The 15394-nt window shown below is 46.5% G+C and overlaps 1 protein-coding gene across 11 annotated transcripts in view; it reads right to left on the bottom strand.

Moving 5' to 3' along the window:
• Positions 1-15091, bottom strand: part of MLPH (melanophilin) — an 88991-nt gene extending 73900 nt beyond the window's left edge. For 3 of the 11 annotated variants that reach the window (XM_030580642.1, XM_030580639.1, XM_030580641.1), the window contains exon 1: positions 14878-15086. The gene's annotated coding sequence lies outside the window, so the exon portion shown is untranslated. Of the gene's footprint in view, positions 1-1987; positions 2009-5302; positions 5323-14877 lie in introns of those variants that run through there. The other 8 variants (XM_030580637.1, XM_030580636.1, XM_030580634.1 and 5 more) reach the window with 6 other exon arrangements.
• Positions 15092-15394: the final 303 nt, after the last annotated feature.

Here is a 15394-nt window from a genome sequence, read left to right as displayed (position 1 = left end):
CAGACACTTGTGCATGCAAGTCAGGCCATCACTGGCTGGGTATCAGTGCATCTATCTGACTTGCAAGCGCCGCTGCAGAACTTACATATGGAAAAAGCAGCAGATACCAATAAGCCTGCTTAAATGATCCCACACTTTCACAGGCCTTGGGTGGCAGGCCAGTCCTCGCCCACAGGCAACTTGCCAATCTGAAACATATTCTCACCAGTAACTGCACACCGCACCATAGCAACTCTAGCTCAGGAACCAATCCATGCAACAAACCTCGATGCCAACTCTGCCCACATATCTACACCAGCGACACCATCACAGGACCTAACCAGATCAGCCACACCATCACCGGTTCATTCACTTGCACGTCGACCAATGTAATATACGTCATCATATGCCAGCAATGCCCCTCTGCTATGTACATTGGCCAAACTGGACAGTCGCTACGGAAAAGGATAAACGACAGAAATCCGATATTAGGAATGGCAATATACAAAAACCTGTAGGAGAACACTTCAACCTCCCTGGCCACACTATAGCAGACCTTAAAGTGGCCAACCTGCAGCAAACAAAAAAAAAAAACAAAAAAAAAACCTTCAGGATCAGACTTCAAAGAGAAACTGCTGAGCTTCAGTTCATCTGCAAATTTGACACCATCAGCTCAGGATTAAACAAAGCCTGTGAATGGCTTGCCAATTACAGAACCAGTTTCTCCTCCCTTGGTTTTCACACCTCAACTCTAGAACAGGGCCTCATCCTCCCTGATTGAACTACCTCATTATCTCTAGCTTGCCTGCATATATATATATATATATATACCTGCCCCTGGAAATTTCCACTACATGCATCTGACGAAGTGGGTATTCACCCACGAAAGCTCATGCTCCAAAACGTCTGCTAGTCTATAAGGTGCCACAGGACTCTTTGCTGCTTTTACAGATTCAGACTAACATGGCTACCCCTCTGATGGCAGCTTCATTTAAGCAGTTTCGCCTTCATACTCCCAGTAAAACTAATGCATTGCAATGGAGCTTTCAGTTCTCCATGTCCTCAGCATAGTAACTTAAGCAGCCTTAGAGATAGTTCAACAGGAATGAGAGGAATGAAATAGGAATGAGAGTTCTCATTGTGACAGCAATGAAGGATGAGGTGGTATGTGAGAGTGCTGCTAACTCAAGCCAGGCAGAAAAGGGGGAGCCCCTCTCTGCGTTTAGCTGTATTCCACCCCCCCCCATATACACATACACCCTTTAACCCCTGCCTAGTATACATGTATTTTGCACTACAACTGGGTGAAGTTTTTCAGAACACAAGTGGCAAATTCAGGTCAAATTCGGTGAACAGTTTTGGCTAAATAAATAAACTGGAAAAAATGCAAGAAGTTGCAAGGATTCAGTTTGGCCAGTTCCAAATGGAATGGTTCAACTTTTCCTTTTGAAACAGTGAATTTAGCAGGAAAAAAAACCACACCACCACAACAACAAAAAAACCAGAACCACACTTGTGGGTGTGAGACAGGGGCCACTCACCTCTTGTGAGTGCCCCCTTTGGGGTGGATTCAAACCTGCTCTCTCTTGGCTGTGTCCCCTGTCAGCTGTTGCCCTCATCAGGTGGGTCTTCAGTGGCTCAGCCCTCTGGCCAAGTCACACCCAGTCAATGTGCATGAACTCCCTGTACCCTTGCTAATGTCTGCAACCCTGTCTCTGGGTGCATTTGTCAGCCCTTTCTGGGCTAGCTTTAAGTCTGTCCCTACCCAGGTATAGAGCAGTGACTCCAGGGCTTTCTTTGCCTTTAAATTCTAGCCCTGTGCTTGGGCTTCAAAATTAAACTTGTCCCCTTCTTGGGGCTTTGGCCACTTTTCCAGTGGGGGGGGGGACTGCCCCCCACTACTCTGGGTTCCAACCCACAAATAGTAACCACATACTGCTCTCTTTAATAGTTGCTGCTGCTATTCCCTGGGCCACTTCCCACAGAGCCCCTTGCTCTTCACCCTTACCTCAGGGTCTCTCCCAGGACTCTTTACCTGTGGCATTTCACAGCCTTCCAGTCCTGCTTCCCCCTTCTAGTCCCAGCCAGCATCTGACCTGCTCAGTCCCTGCAGGGTCTTTTAATAGAGCCAGCTGGACTCTGATTGGCTGCTTCCCTGCAGCCTTTCTAGGCAGGCCTGGAGGACTCACCTTCACTGCTCCTTTTCTGGAGCAGAGTGTGGTAGGACCACAGGCCCTCCAGCAGGGAGCCTGAAAGGCCCTGGTACACCCTGCCACAGGGTCAAACAAAACATTTTGTTCAACCACAAACAATTTTCTCCCCAGTTTTTCCCTCCAGGTGAGAAAAACCAAAATAATTCACTTTTGGTTCAAACTGAACAATTAAAAAAAAAAAAAAAAAAAAGATGTTTTGGTTTGGCCCCTGAACTGAAAAATCAATTATTTGTTCAACTCTATCGTGCATATTTTCCCAGACTCGACTTTCCGAAAATCAGGTCCCCAATGTTAATTCAAAAATCTGCTGTCACTCGATGTATCCATCAAGTCTTCTCGATATTATGGGCCAGATCTTCAGCTGGTGTGCATCAGTGCAACTCCAGGAATTTAGACAGAGCTATGCTGATTTATACCAGCTGTGAACCTGGTGCTGAAAGTCTGTGTTTCCTCACCAGGCCATCAGAGTGCAAGACTCCCTAATGGCTTGTGCACTCAGAACCGTGACAAATCCCTGCAAGTGGCCAGGGAGAAGCAAGAGGTCCTCGGTGCTGCTGAAATTGAGATCTGAGTTTTGCAGCTCCTGCCCTTCTCTGAGCTGAAAGAAGGCAAGAAAAACTAACACAAAGGATCCAATTGACTGCAGAGTGGAGAGATTACACTGTATCCAAACACAGCAGGCAGAAAGCCCTCCCTGCCAACCCCAAGGAAGCCTCCACTCATGTCAAAGACAAGTTCACTGGCTGTTGTTCGCTCTCTGGAACGATCACAGAGTCATAAGATGTCTCAGGTCTATAATCCCATTTTTCCCCCTCACCTGTTTGTAGTTTTCTACAGAGCGTCTATCGTTTGCATTTTGCATCCCTTCAGAACATTGCAACGACACATCCAGTACACAGCACACGGGGAGAAAACAAGTTCAAACAACTTTAACTTCAGATTGGATCTACACCAGGAATTCTAGTTTTACGTATTACTACTGCAACTTTTATTTAATGGTCCAATCTCATTTTGGATAGTGTTTAAGGCAAACCTTATCACAGTTATAACTTTATGCTAAGGAAAAAGGGCTCTCGTTAGTCTTTGAGCAATTGCTGGAGCAAACATCATCACGACATTAATGAGGGTTAGAAATTGATGGACGCTGGGAATTAGAAAGGGAAGCTTTGGGGACTGACAATCCGCTAACACTCGCAGCGTAGGCTGTAATTTGTAAAGGCGTGTTTTCCGGATTTGACAGCAGTGTGTATGATTGACAGCAAACATTCAGATGGATAATGGGTATACTAGACACAGCCTATATTGGAAACTAGTGAGATTATTTTTAGTCTTCCTCCTCCTTTAAATCCCAATCTTTATAAAATCTTGTTAGTCTCTTTAAGGGGCTACACTGTCGCTTTACCGCTAGGTTGGAAGGAAAAGTTGTGCATAGTTGCACGGCACCAGGCAGGGACCAGGACCCAAACTGTGGCTCAGTCATGGTTCTCCCTTGCTTCATGGGAGAAGTAAACCATGCACGACAGCCCGATGCCTAGGGCAGCTTCCTTCCCTCTCCATGTAGGCATGGCTGTGCTGGCTGGTGCATCAGGGATGAGGCGGATGGACTCAAAGCTCTGCCTGGCTGTTGTCTCCCGCCCATACTACAACATGCAATGAGGGAAGAGGCATATTATCGCCTAGGCCAACAAGCCCTAGGCCTAGGGCGGCAAATTTGCAGGGGCAGCAAATTTGCTTGCGCCCCCTACCCAACTCTGCCCCTTCCCCAAATCCCCGGCCTGCCTCCTCCCCCAGGCGCGCCGTGTTTCCCTCCTTCCACCTTCCTCCCAGGCCTGCCACGCGAAAGCGCTGGGAGGGAGGGAGAAGCGAGTAGTGGTGCGCTCTGAGGAGGCAGAGTGGATCAGAGGTGAGCTGGGGCCAGCGGGTGCGGGGAGTAACCCGTGGGGGCGTGTGCCCCGGGAACTGCTCCCCACCCCAGCTCACCTCTGCTCAACTGCTGCCATCCCTCGAGAGCGCCCCAACTCCCCTTCTCCCCCCTCCCTCCCCTCCTGGCCCCAGCTCACCTCTGCCATCCCCTGAGCACGCCACTACTTGCTTCTCCTTCCTCCCTCCCAGCACTTCCGGCTTGCCACGCGGAAGTGCTGGGAGGGAGGAAGGAGAAGCAAGTAGTGGCGTGCTCAGGGGATGGCAGAGGTGAGCTGGGGCCAGCGGGTGTGGGGAGTAACTCTTGGGGGGTGGGGGAGAGAAAGGGAACTGCTTCCTGCCCCAGCTCACCTCCACTCCACCTCCGCCATCTCCGAAGTGTGCCACAACTCTCCTTCTCCCCCGTCCCTCCCAGGCTTGCCACAGGGGAGCGGAGGTGAGGTGGCATGGGGGGGGGAATTTTTTGAGGGCCTAGGGGTGGCAAATTTGTTAATCCGCCACTGAATGAGGGTAGACCAAGGTACAGCCCCGTACTTCTCTGGGTGGGCTCTCAGTGATTTTCTGATCTGCTTGACATAAAAACAACTGACTGGTGCCAAAATACAAGGCAGCCGGTTTTAGGAATCCCCCTAAAATCATAGGAGCATTGCTGTTGATTGATGCAGTGATGCCATGCCATGTATTTATTATTCACATACCATTTTTTAAACTGTTATGAGCAAGATTCAGACTTTCTTACTCTGCTTTTGGTGTGTCTTTAACTAGGACCAGATTCTACTCACACAAAGTTCCACTGGCTTCAACTGGAGTCAGATGCTATTCCATGGGAGGACAATCTGACCTTCAGGAATACAGTTAAAATGTTTTTCGGTTTGAGAATCAAGGAGAATCACTACTCATGTATAGTAGTGGCTTACTCCAGCGGTAGCACTGCAATCAGTGGGAGCAACCCTGGAGTAAAGGTGTGAGAAAGGATAGTAGAATCTAGTCCTATGTCAGGAAGACAGGACTTTTGCCTTGAGAAACATAGCTTGACCATACCTAAGGGGAGTTAAATTTTGATCTGTTATAAACAGCATAAATCTGATATACTGTCTTGGGAATTACATTAGTAAAGAGATATATTTTTATTATTTGGTACTGTTTGAATGGGTTAAATCAAAATATACAGAAACAAGATGCTATTGTACCTGCCTCTGTGCAGACGTTTAATACCTTGCGAAGCCAGCGGCACTGTAAATCAATAAAAATTAATGGTAACATGCAAAGTAAACAGAAGCTAAACCAACACAAGTTAATTCCTTTCCTATCTGACATGAGTTCAAGCATACAGCATGCACAGGTGTTTAATGACTTAAATATTCCTATTACAGCTAAGCAGCAATGGATAGGAACATAAAGCATTGAATGGCTTGGCATAAATTGGCCAGTGGGAACAATGCATGAATGCCAACCACATTCCAGGAGACGTGGCTGAGAATCAACAGGCAAATTCATCACTGATTTTAACGATACTGACTTAGTGGAGTTACATTCGGGATGAATTTAGTCCAACAAGTTTTGGGCATGAAATGCTGTTGTGTGGGGTCTGGAGTAAAAGCATTTCATAGACTCACAGAAGTCAGAGATGGGACCTAGTAGTAAATTACCCAGGCCTCTTCCCTACTGCCGGCGCAGGAGCGCTTCCTACCGCACATTCCCAAAGCTTTACAAATCGATTGCACCAGAAACCCAAGCAGCCATTGGGCCAAGGAGTTATTTGGCCTTCGGAGACTATTCCACAGCCTCAGATATCTCATTGGTGGAAGCTTTTCCCAGATATTCAGCCATAATGTCTTCATTTCACCCCATCGATTCTACTTCTATTCAAATGGTCTATGGTACAACCCCAGTGGCTCTCTGATACTATAAACTCGAAACTCTGTGGCAGCTTAATTCAACTCGCTTGCATTTAAATAAGCCATGGCAATAAATAATATGTCCATTATGGTAGTCCCAATGTTATTCTTTTGCTATCAATTCCATTTGTGCTGGGCCCACATTTTCAGGATTTCAACTACGGCAGGTTTTTCTAATAACTGCACTGTAGAAATTGTCATGGGGGAAAGCTAGGTTTTTCAGGAGCTAAGGAGGAAGCCCTTGGGATTTTTAATACCTTAGAATCATAGAAGATTACAGTTGGAAGAGACCGCGGGAAGTTCTAGTCCAACTCCCTGCTCAAAGCAGGACCAACCCCAACTAAATCATCTCAGCCAGCGCTTTGTCAAGCCAGGCCTTTAAAACCTCTAACGATGGAGATTCCACCACCTCCCTAGTAATCCATTCAGTGCTTCATCACCCTCCTAGTGAAATAGTTTTTCCTAATATCCAACCTAGACCTCCCTCACTGCAACTTGAGACTATTGCTCCTTGTTCTGTCATCTGCCACCACTGAGAACAGCCGAGCTCCATCCTCTTTGGAACCCCCTTCAGGTAGTTGAAGGCTGCTATCAAATCCCCCCTCATTCTTCTCTTCTGCAGACTAAACAATCCCAGTTCCCTCAGCCTCTCCTTGTAAGTCATATTCCCCAGCCAACTAATCATTTTCATTGCCCTCTGCTGGATTCTCTCCAATTTGTCCACATCCGTGCTGTGGTGAGGGGCCCAAAACTGGACACAGTACTACAGGTGTGGCCTCACCAGTGCCAAATAGAGGGGAATAATCATTTCCCTCCATTTGCTGGTAATGCTCCTACTAGTGCAGCCTAATATGCTGTTAGTCTTCTTAGCAATAAGGACACACTGTTGACTCATATCCAGCTTCTCATCCGCTAATTCCCAGGTCCTTTTCTGCAGAACTGCTGCTTAGCCAGTCAGTCTCCAGCCTGTAGTGGTGCATGTGATTCTTCCATCCTAAGTGCAGGACTCTGTACCTGTTCTTGTTGAACCTCATCAGATTTCTTTTAGCTCAATCCTCCATTTGTCCAGGTCATTCTGGATCCTATCCCTACCCTCCAGCATATCTACCTCTCCCCCCAGCTTAGTGTCACCTGCAAACTTGATGATGGGATGGATTGCACCCTCAGCCACATCATTAATGAAGATGTTGAACAAAACCGGCCCCAGGACTGACCCATGGAGCAATCTTCTTGATATTGGCTGCCAACTAGACATCGAGCCGTTGATCACTAACAGTTGTGCCCGACAATCTAGCCAGCTCTCTATCCATTTTACAGTCCATTCATCCAATCCATACTTTTTTAACTTGCTGGCAAGAATACTGTGGGAGACCGTATCAAAAGCTTTGCTAAAGTCAAGATATATCATGTCCACCACTTTCCCCATATCCATACAGTCATTTATCTCATCATAGAAGGCAATCAGATTGGTCAGGCATGACTTGCCCTTGGTGAATCCATGTTGACTGTTCCTGATCACCTTCCTCTCCTCCAAGTGCTTGAAAATGGATTCCTGGAGGACCTGATCTATGATTTTTCCAAGGACTGAGGTGAGGCTGTAGTTCCCCAGATTCCCCTTCTTCCCTTTCTTAAAGACAGGCACTATATTTGTCTTTTCCAATTATCTGGGACCTCCCTTGATCGCCACAAGTTTTCAGAGATAACGGCCAATAGCTCAGCAATCACATCAGCCAACTCTCTCAGCACCCTTGGATGCATTAGATCCGGCCCCATGGAATTGTGCATGACCAGCTTTTCTAAATAGTCCTGAACCTGCTCTTTCACCCCTGAGGGCTGCTCACCTCCTCCCCATACTGTGGGGCCTGGTCTACACAACGCATTTACAGCAAATTTAGCAGTGTTAAACCGCTTTAACCTTGCACCCTTCCACACAACGAGGCCCTTTATATCAATATAAAGGGCTCTTTAAACCATTTTCTGTACTCCTCCCCGACGAGAGGAGTAGCGCTGAAATCGGTATTGCCATGTCAGATTAGGGTTAGCGTTGCCACAAATCAACGGTATTGGCCTCCAGGCGGTATCCCACAGTGCACCATTGTGACCACTCTGGAAAGCGATCTGAACTCAGATGCACTGGCCAGGTAGACAGGAAAAGCCCCGAGAACTTTTGAATTTCATTTCTTGTTTGCCCAGCGTGGAGCTCTGATCAGCATGGGTGGCGATGCAGTCCCAAATCCAAAAAGAGCTCCAGCATGGGCCATACGGGAGATATTAGATCTGATCGCTGTATGGGGAGACAAATCTGTTCTATCAGATCTCCGTTACAGAAGACGAAAAGACAAAGCATTTGAAAAAATCTATAGGCTATGATAGACAGAGGCCACAGCACAGTGCTGTGTGACAAGCCTAACGGAAAGCCAAAGAATCAAATGGACGCCCATGGAGGGAGGGAGTGGGGGCTGAGGACTCCAGCTATCCCACAGTCCCCGCAGTCTCCGAAAAGCATTTGCATTCTTGACTGAGCTCCCAATGCCTGAAGGGTCAAAAACATTTTCCTGGGTGTTTCAGGATATATGTCGTCAATTTACACCCTCCCCCCTGAAAGAAAAGAGAAAAAAAACATTTTTCGCCTTTTTTCAATGTCACCCTATGTCTACTGCATGCTGCTAGTAGACGCAGTGCTGCAGCGCTGAACACCAGCATCCACTTCCCGGTGACAGACAGTACAATATGACTGCTATCCATCGTCATCATCAGCCCGTGAGTGCTCCTGGCTGGCCTTGGTGAGGTCGGCCGGGGGCGCCTGGGTAAAAACGGGAATGACTCCTGGTCATTCCCGGCAGATGGTACAGAATGGCTGGTAATCATCTTCATTGTAGCAACTGGAGGCTGAGCTCCATCAGCCCCCCCCCTTTCATGTCTAAAGAAAAGATTCTATACTGTCTGGACTATCATAGCAGAGGAAGGCTGGGCTCCTCTCCCACGCCACCCTTTAATGTCCTGCCTGGACTATCATAGCAGCTGGAGGCTTCCTTCCCCTCATTTTATCTCACTAAAAAGTCAGTATTTCTTATTCCTGCATTCTTTATTACATCACACAAACAGGGGGACACTGCCATGGTAGCCCAGGAGGGTTGGGGGAGGAGGGAAGCAACGCATGGGGTTGTTGCAGGGGCACCCCCTAGAATGGCATGCAGCTCATCATTTTTGCGGGATCTCTGGGGCTCTGACACGGAGCGGCTGTGCCCTCTGGTTCTCTAGTACACTTGCCCCATATTCTAGGCAGGACTGACTCTATTTTTAGACAAAGCATAAAGAAGGGAATGACCCGGGGAGTTATTCCCATTTTTGTCCATGCTCCCCAGCCGACCTCAGCGAGGCCAGCCAGGAGCACCCATGACAGCAGCAGACGGTACAGAACGACCGATAACCGTCATCTCATCGCCAATTTACAATGGCATGGCAGATGGTGCAATAGGGATGGTAACCGTCTCTGCTACCTTGCAAAGGCAAATGAATGCTGCTGTTTAGTACTGCAGTACCGCATCTGCCAGCAACATCCAGTACACATACGATGACAGTGACAAAAGGCAAAACGGGCTCCATGGTTGCCATTCTATGGCGTCTGCCAGGGCAATTCAGGGAAAAAGGGTACGAAATGATTGTCTGCCGTTGCTTTCACGGAAGAAGGATTAAGTGACATTTACCCAGAATCACCCGCAACAGTTTTTGCATTGGGATCTCAATCCAGAATTCCAATGGACGGGGAGACTGTGGGAACTATGGGATAGCTATGGGATAGCTACCAACAGTGCAACGCTCCAGAAATTGACGCTAGCCTCGGTACATGGACACACAGTGCCAAATTAATGTGCTTAGTGTGGCCGCATGCACTCGACTTTATACAATCTGTTTTAGAAAACCGGTTTATGTAAAATTGGAATAATCCTGTAGTGTAGACGTACCTGTGCTGTCCAGTGCAGCAGTCTGGGAGCTGACCTTGTCTGTGAAGATCGAGGCAAAAAAAGCATTGAGCTTTTCTCCCCATCCTCTGTCACTAGGTTGCCTCCCTCATTCAGTAAGGGTCCCACACTTATCCCTGACCTTCTTGTTGTTGCTAACATACCTGTAGAAACCCTTCTTGTTACCCTTCAGATCCCTTGCTAGCTGAAACCCCAATTGTGCTTTGGCCTGCCTGATTACACCCCTGCATGCTGTAACATTATTTTATATTCCTCTCAGGTCATCTGTCCAAGTTTCCACTTCTTGTAAGCTTCCTTTTTGTGTCTAAGCTCGCTGAAGATTTCTCTGTTAAGCCAAGCTAGTCACCTGCCATATTTGCTATTCTTTCTGCACATCGGGATGGTTTGTTCCTGCGCCCTCAATAAGGCTTCTTTAAAATACAGCCAGCTCTCCTGGACTGCTTTCCCCCATTAGCCTCCCAGGGGATCCAGCCCATCAGTTCCCTGAGGGAGTCAAAGTCTGCTTTTCTGAATCCAGGGTCCATATTCTGCTGTTCTCCTTTCTTCCTTTTGTCGCTATCCTGAACTCGACCATCTCATGGCCCTATAATAGGATTGCTCAAGTGCTTAGAAGTTCAGCTCATGTTTACGTGCTCTGCAGAATCAGAGCATGTGGGACACACTGAACTGAAAACGCACCCTCTCGGCTGAATGCTAGATTGTAGGGCAAATCCTTAGCTGGTGCAAATGTTTAAGAGCTAGGATTTACACGAGCCTCAGATCTGCCCCAAAGGAGGCATGTGAAATAACATTAAGCTAACCTGCTTGAACATGTGAATTTACCTTCAAGCACAGACAGTATAGGGGTGCGCATGTTGCGTCAACCTCCCCTTCTCAGAGGCAGTGAGCTTCCGAGCCTGGGTCAACACACTCACACTCATGCCGAGGCACTAAAAATAGATGTTGCAGCTCGGACTGGAGCTCAGGGGTCTCTGAAGCCTGGGGAGGGAAGTGGCCTTCAGAGCGCAAAGCACAACTTCAAAGTGCTGTCTACATAGGTAGGTTTAGTGCAGTAGTGCCAGCCCTGTGAGCCTGAGTCTGCTAACCCAGCTGGGAGGCCCACTGCTGCGGGCTGTGTAAACACACCCTCTGTGCTCTAATTCCTCATCTGTAAAGTAGGAACGACATTCTCCTACCTCACAGGGGTGTCGTGAGGGTGAATATATTAAAGACGGCAAGGCACTCAGATGCTACAATAACGGGGAGCCATACAAATATCTTGACTAGACACAGGTCTGCCCGAGTTGAGGCCAATAGTGACTATATTTACTGAAAAGCTATTTATAGCCAGAGAAGAAAATCTTCAGCTATAGAAAACAGTAGCCCTGATCAACGGGGTACAAATGAATTAAGCTTCTTTTTAAAAAGAAAACCTTTTCCATTCACCCTGATTTTTAATGTATCGGTTTTTAAAACATTTCCATGAAAACAGTTTGTGTTTACATTCAATCGGTTCCCTGCAGCACTGGCAACCCAAGCCCCACAACAAAAGGAAACTGCTAGGAAACCGACAACCAGGGCTGGGATGGGTGAAATTGCGTAGCAGCTTTCCCCCTATTGTTTCAGTTGAGAGAAATGAAACAAGTAAATTCCAATATTTTAAAGTAGTGGACAGTGAATTTGATTTTAAAAAAATCATTTCCTTTAATAATTGAGGTCCTAATTCAAGAAAGCATTTCTCTCCGGGACAGCACATAAGCATGTGCTTAAAGTTAGGCATGTGCTTAAATTTGATCCTGAATTTACATCCTAAAGTATTATTAGCAGCACGGGTGCAATTAATTTTTTTTTTAACCTGACAATGTCCCTTTAAAGAAATGAGCACTGGATCTTAGACCATGAGATATTTTGGCTAGAAAGTCTCATGGTTAGTGCACCTCTCAAATGTATTTCAGGAGGCATCACTCATGTTAGGCCCCAACTTACTTCTGTTACACACAATTTTGGTGTCCTCTTGCTCAAATTACTGAAAATTATTTGTATCAGAAATAAAGACCTATGAAGCTGAGCCTGCAGAAAGAGTTGGCTACACTAAAGGGAGGAATCCCCCAGATTTGTTAAATGTCCCACATGGCAATTTTTTTACATCCTTCATTTTTGTCTTTGACACACATTCGGGCTTTGGAACATGCAGTGATAATAGCTTCATTTCTAACCTCCGATTATATTAAGGAAAATCAACATACAGGTGATATGATAAATACTTCAACTCATCAGCTGTCTGTTTGCCATTCACGTGCTAGTCTTTGATCTAAGGTACAGTAACTAATTCAGTTACGTACTCAAGTCTTCCAGAATACATGCATTAAGATTAGACTCGCACAGTGATAAGATAATAGGTGCCCGATTCTCAGAAGTGCTGCGCTCCCATTAACTTCAATGTGGAAAGTCAGCAATTCTGGAAATGAAACCTCTTCGGGAGAGTGCCCAACAGTTTCCGGAAGAAGCAGGTGCAATCAAGGAAAGCCTAATATCATTAACTTGAAGTTGATTTGAGTGAAACAAGAGAAGAAACTAATGTTTATTGGACCTAATGATTAAATTAAAAAAAAAAGAAAAGTAAGCAGCATTACTGTAAAACTGCAATGTTTTGAATCATTAAAACTTCAGAATATCATAGTTCTGTTATATGGTAATAGCTGAACATATACTGTAGTGTGTCTGTTAGCATTTACATGATAAAATCAGCTACAATGGGTTTAAAACTCAAACACATGGGCTTGTTCATACATGACAATTAACCCAGAATAAAGTCAAGTGTACATTTAAAGTTCAATAGCTATTCTGGAATAACTCCATATTTGGACATTTTATTCCAGAATCTGGTGGTTTGAAATCTGAGCAGTAATTGTACCTTTTTGGCTCAGCACAGCTTTAAAATAGGAAGGCCCGAAAACCCCACAATTGTTTTGTTTTCATAAGCCTTGCCGAGGAGCGGGGCCTTTTATAATTTTGAGAGAATCATGTAAAGAGTTGTTTTAAAAAGTATATAAGGAACAAAGCTCACAGAACATAATTTTAGTTCTTCTTAACCTTACATGTATTTATCAAATTATAAACAGTGGTGGGAGGGGGGAATAACTGATGGGGTAATAGAAAGTGAAGGAGGAAGACATGGCACAGGCAAAGTGGCTTCAGACCTTCATTGTTCTTTTAAAGACCTCTGAGGTAGAATAATTGCTCTCTGGAGATCACAAGACTCTGGCAGGGTGTCAAGCAGATGTCAACAATACATACTCAGAACTATTTTTAATAATATCTGCTCTCTCACACACCCTCCTCCCCCACATCCACGCCCTCCCCTTTAGGAATGTGTTAATATTTGCAAAGCATTAGCACTCTGCGGTGTGCTGTATTTAAGAGCCACAAGATCAATAAAAATATCCGTGCTTGGAAGCACCATCCTTGTTCCCTAGCTGGATGGTTGGGAATGGTTCTCCATTTAAAAGACTCAAGAGCAAAAGACAGATTGAAGGTAAAGGAAGGGCCCAGTCTGGCATGGTGCGAGGTGCCTTCTATGTGCCCTCAGTTGCCAATGTAGACAGCAGGATTTGCGGGCACCCCGCACCTGCCAGGATCCATTAACTGGCATCCCGTGCTCAGAGCACCTGTACATTCAACAATTTTTGATCTCTAAAAATGAAACTAACCTCCCCTCTAGACAAGGGCCATAAATAAGGTTTGTTTGAAATGATAAAACCTAAGAAACTGAGAGTCTTCAAGCAAAGTTACTTCCCACTGCCACAGTGGTTTTACAGGAGTCAGCCCTACATGGGGCAGATTAGATAGTCACTCTGTTAACAATAATGGGAGTTGCCCCATTTATTCTGCTTACATGATGCTAAAAATTAACCTGTTGGGGCATGATCCCCTACCCCATGTACACCTTGTGGCTCTATTAAAGTCAACAGGAGTGTGCAGGCAAAAGTAGGCAGGATTATATCTTGAATGGCTTCTAGATTTATTCTAGATTCTAGAAATGGTGTATAAGCTTCCTTGAAGATCTATTCATAATTAATACTGCATTGCAAATGAAATTACCACACACAAAGTAATGATCCTTACATTTTCAGGGATTGCACTAGATTTACCCACACAGCTTCAGGTGAAATCGCTAGGCCAGGCAGCAGGTGGACAATTCCTCGATTTCTAGGTAAGCAGGCCTGAGTCTTAAACCCATGGGAGCATGGAGATGCAGACAGAGGAAGCTGCCCTGTTCTCCACAGCAGGCTCTTCTGAAAGTTCAGCTAAAGCAGGGCGCCGCCAGCCATGCGTATGACACGGAGTGCATGTGAAATGTAATGAACACACTTTACACTGGCATTTTGCAGCCTCAGGCTGGGTATCCACCACCATATTGAAAAGCGACCTAATTTCTGAGGCCGGCTCAAAGGGCGTTCAATGTCAGGGGAGCATATACCAGTTTCTACTGGTCTTTCCTGCTGATTAAACTAGCGTGGGACTTTGAGGGCCATTCAAGGCAGAGCTGGGAGAACTGGGCTGTGCTTCTGGACACAGTTTTAGCCTCTCTGCGTTACAGGTTAATCCAGAATGTAGCTCTCCTTCTTTCTGGAAGTCTACCTGCTTAGGGCACCACCCCTCCCAAACTAAAAGGGGGATTTCTCTCCCCTCCTCTCTCCAGTCCCCAGGCTTACCTGGGCTGCTGTCACCATCCTTCACTTGCCATATCAGCTGCAGCAGCAGGGCAGCGCTGGTGATTGCTACAAAGCGGGGAAACTCTCAGTTTAAGAATTGATTAGCAATAGGCACCCTCCCCCCTTTCCGATCAGATCCCCTGCTGAAACCCCTGCGAACTGATCAGGAGAAGGCGCAGTTGCACTTTACCTTGCGAAGGGCTGCAGCCGATGTTGCTTTGATCTCCCTGCCCGGCTCGGTGGCAATCCAGTCCCAGGGGGTGGGGTTAAAATATGCTTTTGTCACATGCTCCCAGTGCTGGGTTCCCATCCCCTGCCGTGGGGCTGGGCAGCACCAACCCCCTAATCGGTGCGCAGCGATCACATGGGCCGAGCAAACCAGCTGGAGCTGCCGCGGCAGAGACGCGCTCAGCTGGGGGGGGCACAAGACTCTCTCCACCCCCACTCCCCCTCGTAACCCAGTTTCCCAGGAGGAGCGAGTCTTCGGAGATTGCAGTAAAGTGTAAGGGGAATAGACAGGAAATAGGGGGCCAAATGCAATCCTGGTGTAACTCTGTGGAAGCCGGTGCAGTTACACCAGAGAGGAATTTGGCCTAGGCACGTCAAACCCCAGCCGCTATCCTATTGCCAGACTTGTAATGCCTTTACAGGAAAGAGAATTAAAAGACCCCAAGGAAAAGGGAAATCTATGGCAATTTTTAACGAGC

Source organism: Gopherus evgoodei, chromosome 11 (genome assembly GCF_007399415.2).
Source record: "Gopherus evgoodei ecotype Sinaloan lineage chromosome 11, rGopEvg1_v1.p, whole genome shotgun sequence".
Taxonomy (NCBI): Eukaryota; Metazoa; Chordata; order Testudines; family Testudinidae; genus Gopherus; species Gopherus evgoodei.
This window is presented reverse-complemented; position numbering and strand designations above follow the sequence as displayed.